Below are 5,000 nucleotides of genomic sequence, written 5' to 3'. Positions count from 1 at the left end.
CAGAATCAAAGGCCAGAACACAATGACACTTTGCCATTTTATGCGACACCGTTGTCGTCTAAATGCGGCCTAAGTCTCTCTTTTTTTAAATATTGCTTGATATGATATTGATTGTGACAAGTGTGGATCCAAATATTGTAACGCTGTTGCTGAGGTTGTACTTGGTTTGAATATAATCACACTCCCTGAAGTACAACTTCATTATAGACTGTTTTCATGGAATTGTGTTTGAACAGTTTGAAAACTATCTTATTTCCTGTCAGCTATTGTATTAGCAAACACTGCAGCAGGAAGTAAGCTGGGGGCAATTTAGAATGTTTTTGTTTTCAAATTAAAACGGGCGTCTATGCAATCCACTATCCAAAATGATATATTTTTGCTATCAGTCGAATTGTTCCTTCATTTTGGAATGGAATTATGGAATTAGTCAAAAATACTATTTTTCAAAGCAAGCTGCTCATGTTAATTATTAGTTGTCTTTGTTGTCTTATTTTTCTGAGATAGAGACACTGCATGAAATAGGCCAAGCCCATCACGGGGGAAAAGCTCCGTTCATTTCCACACACCAGCGTCATTTTCCTTGAATTAAACATAGCTAAAAGCTGTTGTGTGGTGGGCTGCGCAGACAACGAATGTAAAAAAATCGCCAGTTAAAGTTTGTTTGTACTCCTGAGCAAAACAAGGAAGCCATTGAGAATTGGCGAGAAGAAAAATGTGGATCTAGCTGTCAAGGAAGTAAGTTGGAGTGTTCATCTTCCCTATATACGATCTTTTTGTGCAACACGCAACCATGCACGCGACATAGGAGAACGCCAGGATTGGAGGGGGGGTTTCTGTTTTCCCCCCGTTTTGGGCGTGGTTTCTGAATGATGACGCACTCCGCAGTGTCTCTATAGTTCCAGTTTATCATTGTTGACTCGTTACATGAACCCAGCGCAATATCTTTCTGGTAATAGAGCACACAACACATTCCTCACTCTGCACAAATTGCCCAATTGACTGGAAGCATTCTCCATCCTGGGAGCCAGACAGCAATCAACACAGCAATTCAACATGATAATATCCATCTGATTATATACAGTAGAATCTACTGTATATAATCAGATGTATTATCATGTTTCCCGCTACTGAGTAGAGGGAAAGGATGTGTGTGTGTGTGCATGCGCGCGCGCGTGTGTGTGTGTGTGCGTGTGTGCGTGCATGTGTGTGTGTGTAGTGCTGCTGGACGTCCTCTTTGTCCATGTGCCTTTGAAGAGGTGGAATAACAGCAGTCCCAGTCAAGGCCACACGCTGAGCGATCGCCCACCTCTCGTCTGGCCTCACAATGTCCACCGCCATGCCCACTCACGCCAATTAGCCTGTCCGCTAGCAGCAGGCTCCTATTCTGCCCAACACGCGGGCACCACGAGGGACCAGTTATGTTGTTTTTCTCTCATGCACATATGAGAGAAAAAAAGAAAAAAAAAAGTGTGTGTATGTGTGTGTATGTGTGTGCGTGTGTGTGTGTGTGCGTGTGCGTGTGCGTGCGTGTGTGTGTGTATGTACGTGTGTGCAGGCATTGAGTGTGTGTCTCTTGCCGCTCGTCCCCTTTCACTCAGCATGGCGTTCCATTTAGCGGCGTGTTCCCCCGCGAGTCACGCGTCCCGCACCTGTCAGCCTGCCCTCAGCCTAACCTAACGGAGCGTTCTCACGCTGACATCAGCCCAGTCACATTAGCTGTGTGCGCTCCTCGCCGCCGCAACCGCCCACGCGGAAGAAATAACAGACGCACAAAGACTAAGGTGTGATAAGCAATCAAAAGGATTCGCTTTGAATTGGCAGCGCAATTATGTTTTGTGTGCGAAGAGCCAAGGAATGTGTGAGAACATGTCGGAAACCTATTTTTAAGGAATAAATATGTCTTTATGCATCGTTTTATGTTCCATAAGTCCCATTATCCCAGCCCCCCAGCTCTTACTGACACTGCCATCAACTGACCCAGCCACCCCCTAAACTACTCACCTTATCTATCTATCTGAACAGCAGCAGATGAACATTCCTCGAGTCAACAAAGTCTTGTCACACATCACAGTCTGTTATTAATATCCCACATCACAGTCTGTGATGGGACGGCTTTAGCTCAGGAGGTAGAGCGGGTCGGCCAATGACGCAAGGGTTGGCGGTTCGATCCCCGCTCCCTCCCAGCTGCTGTCGTTGTGTCCTTGGGCAAGACACTTAACCCTCCTTGCTCCCGATGGTGTGTAGGCACCCTGCGTGGCAGCCTGCCGCCATCGGTGTATGAATGGGTGAATGTAGACTACCTACTGATTGTAAAGCGCTTTGGATAAAAGCGCTATATAAATACAGGCCATTTACCATTTACCATCTGTTGATTTACTGTAAAATCACACATCACAGTCTGTTGATTAACTGTAATATCACACATCACAGTCTGTTGATTAACTGTAATATCACACATCACAGTCTGTTGATTAACTGTAAAATCACACATCACAGTCTGTTGATTAACTGTAAAATCACACATCACAGTCTGTTGATTAACTGTGAAATCACACATCACAGTCACACATCACAGTCTGTTGATTAACTGTAAAATCACACATCACAGTCTGTTGATTAACTGTGAAATCACACATCACAGTCTGTTGATTTACTGTAAAATCACACATCACAGTCTGTTGATTTACTGTAATATCACACATCACAGTCTGTTGATTAACTGTAAAATCACACATCACAGTCTGTTGATTAACTGTAAAATCACACATCACAGTCTGTTGATTAACTGTAAAATCACACATCACAGTCTGTTGATTAACTGTAATATCACACATCACAGTCTGTTGATTAACTGTGAAATCACACATCACAGTCTGTTGATTAACTGTAAAATCACACATCACAGTCTGTTGATTAACTGTAATATCACACATCACAGTCTGTTGATTAACTGTGAAATCACACATCACAGTCTGTTGATTTACTGTAAAATCACACATCACAGTCTGTTGATTAACTGTAAAATCACACATCACAGTCTCAGGCCTGTAGACAATTTTGTCATGTGCGCAAATGCTAATTGCGCTGTCCTAGTTCATTATAAAAAATACACGTGTGTGTACAGTATGTCCATTTATGTTCACTCATATTCCTGCATTCGTATTAGTGTCTCATGTGGAAAGAATGAAGGCTTGATGTTTGGTTGGTTGGTTTGGATGAAAGGATGGTGTAATGTGTGTGTGTGTGTGTGTGTGTGTGTGTGTGTGTGTGTGTGTGTGTGTGTGTGTGTGTGTGTGTGTGTGCGTGCGTGCGTGTGTGAGTAACTTTTTCCTGTTTCCTCCACCCCCCCTCTGTCTCTCATTCCAATTCTTCAAAGGGCTCCATTATGAAAAATTGAATATTTTCTCCTCTTTCTCTCTCTCTCTCTCTGTCTGCCGCCTGCCTCCTCTCTTTCTCTCTCACTGGCTTTGGTGACGCGAGGATTATATATTGTCTTTGAAACCATATTTGGGTGTTTGTGTCTGCGTTTGTCCTTGAATGAGTGTGTTATATTACATTATTTATCTGGACGTTTGTGATGGGCTGTTTGCGTGTGTGTATGCGTGTATGTGCTTTGTATGTGTGTGAAAGTGAGTGAGAGACAGAGACAGGGAGAGAGAAAGCGAGAGAGTGTTTGTGTGCATGTTTCCGTATTTGTGTGTGTGTGTGTGTGTGTGTGTGTGTACGATAGGATTATACAGCAATAGAGGGGCTTAGCAGTGATTTGCCACAGCCATTCCACTCCCTCCCTAATCCTACACTGTGTGTGTGTGTGTGTGTGTGTGTGTGTGTGTGTGTGTGTGTGTGTGTGCGCGCGCACACACGTGCGCGTGTGGCTAGTGTGTGTGTGTGTGCGTGCGCGCGTCCGCGTGTGGCTAGTGTGTGTGTGTGTAAGACTAGCAGGGATCTAATAGTGTGTGTGGATTAGTAGGTTTGTGAATGGGATGTGGCTTGGGCTGGAGTAGCACACTACACTGCCAGCAAGTTACACAGCCTGGCAGAGGGTTCCTGACCAGGAGAGAGAGAGAGAGAGAGAGAGAGAGAGAGAGAGAGAGAGAGAGAGAGAGAGAGAGAGAGAGAGAGAGAGAGAGAGAGAGAGAGAGAGAGAGAGAGAGAGAGAGAGAGAGAGAGAGAGAGAGAGAGAGAGAGAGAGAGGCGATTCAATGAGAAGAGAGAGAGGGAGGTAGAGAGAGAGAGGTGGGTGATTCAATAAAAAGAGAGAGAGAGAGGGACAGAGGGAGAGAGAGGGCGTGATTCAATGAGAAGAGAGAGAAAAAGACAGATGTGTAGAATAGTTACCTGACCCAAGATTCAGAGGGCATAATGTTAAAATGGTTACGAAAGATTATGGATACTAGAGAGATTATAAATCCTATGCTGTTATGGTATTATTAAAGGAGAACTCCACCGAAAGATTCACAAATGACGTCACTGGTCCACAACTTAACTCTCAAATCAACTCTCAGTAACTAAATGAATGACTGCAAACCTGTTGACACTTTTCAGATATGTGTGAGATCATCTGCAAAATGAATCAGCTGTGTTTTTAGGTGGAGTGTCCCTTTAAGATGTTGCCTAAGCCTCAGTAAAGTCATCATCGCAGTGACTGTGTGTGTGTGTGTGTGTGTGTGTGTGTGTGTGTGTGTGTGTGTGTGTGTGTGTGAGAGAGAGAGATATCTCAACATTCAGCAGCGCCGAGCTGTCTGTCTCATGCTCTCTCTCTCTCTCTCTCACACACACACACACACACACACACACACACATACACACACACACACACAGATGGAAAGACAAATATACTAGGGAGCTGAGACTTTCGCAGACAGAGAAAAGAGATAGAGAGCCAAAGTGAACGTCACTTCCTGCCTTCCTCCCTGTACCAGTGTCAGAAAAAATACAACAGTGGTGAACGGAGACGGATGTTACTTTCTTTATCCCGTTTGAATTGTGCCACGGGGTAC

Source organism: Poromitra crassiceps, assembly GCF_964638095.1.
Source record: "Poromitra crassiceps genome assembly, chromosome: 11".
NCBI lineage: Eukaryota > Metazoa > Chordata > Actinopteri > Beryciformes > Melamphaidae > Poromitra > Poromitra crassiceps.
This window is presented reverse-complemented; position numbering follows the sequence as displayed.